This window comes from Nanorana parkeri, unplaced genomic scaffold, assembly GCF_000935625.1.
Source record: "Nanorana parkeri isolate BGI_ZX_2015 unplaced genomic scaffold, ASM93562v1 scaffold479, whole genome shotgun sequence".
NCBI lineage: Eukaryota > Metazoa > Chordata > Amphibia > Anura > Dicroglossidae > Nanorana > Nanorana parkeri.
Window position 1 is genome coordinate 796,920 of NW_017306747.1, and position 970 is coordinate 797,889.

At 43.8% G+C, this 970-nt stretch overlaps 1 protein-coding gene across 1 annotated transcript in view; it reads left to right on the forward strand.

Annotated features, from left to right (window-relative positions):
* PRR36 (proline rich 36) overlaps positions 1–970 on the forward strand; it is a 9,545-nt gene that overhangs the window by 3,218 nt on the left and 5,357 nt on the right. The gene's annotated exons all lie outside the window — the stretch shown is intronic.

Below are 970 nucleotides of genomic sequence, written 5' to 3' on the forward strand. Positions count from 1 at the left end.
TCCTCACCCCTTTCCCATCTTTCCCTGCCAGCTTGTATTTTTTCATAATTTCTCCATACTGTCTCTCCCTTCAAGTTCTTCCTCATCTTTGTACCTCGGTTTGCTTGCCATTGTGTTATTTTTTTTTATTCACTTCATTGTGACATTGGTAGGATACAAGGACACAATATAGCTATGCATACACTTCAACAGCGCTCTGCGACTTATGTTCAGTACAAAATTGATGGTATGTAGAATCTGCTGGGCTGGCCATCACGGGCTTCAAAAAACGAGATCTCTCTTATGGTGGTTCCCATTTCCGTCCCACCCAACCCTGGAGTCTTTAAAGCTGAAACCCAGCACTGCAAGGGTCAAATGACCATTAAAGCTGAACTTCACAATGCTATCCCTGACAGTCAAGGAAGGCGCCATTTGGATTGCAGTTGCTTCAGTGCTGCCCATATGCTCAGCTATGACACCAACCATTGGAGGGCTGGAAAGTTTGGTTGGGAGCTGAAATAAGTGCACTGGCGAACTTGATTGTTGGGGTGCGTTAAAAGTAACTGTTTTGGGAGACGTAAAATTGTTGGGTAACGTTCCTCTTTAGGTCTAAGGCTAGAGAAATAATAATGTGTATCTAGCTTATTCCTCACTCTGGAGGCTTCTGGGACTTATCTCGTCTCACAGATGCTTCAGGTTGTGAGCAAGCCCTCGCCATCCTCACATACAATGCAGGAGTATTGGTCCTGCATTGTATGTGATGATGACACCACTGGCCAGAGAGCCTAGAAAGCTAGTATTCTAGTAGCCACCAATGGTGGCTTCTGCACTTTTCTCACTACAAGTTTCCCATAAAAGGACAAGTCCATCTAATAAGAGAGCAAAACAAATGTCTCAAAGTGATTTGAATGATAAAAATTGGTTCCTAGCTTGAAAACACAAAACAGCCAATGGGAGACAAACTTCCCCTTCTTCAGGGCTCTGATTCTGA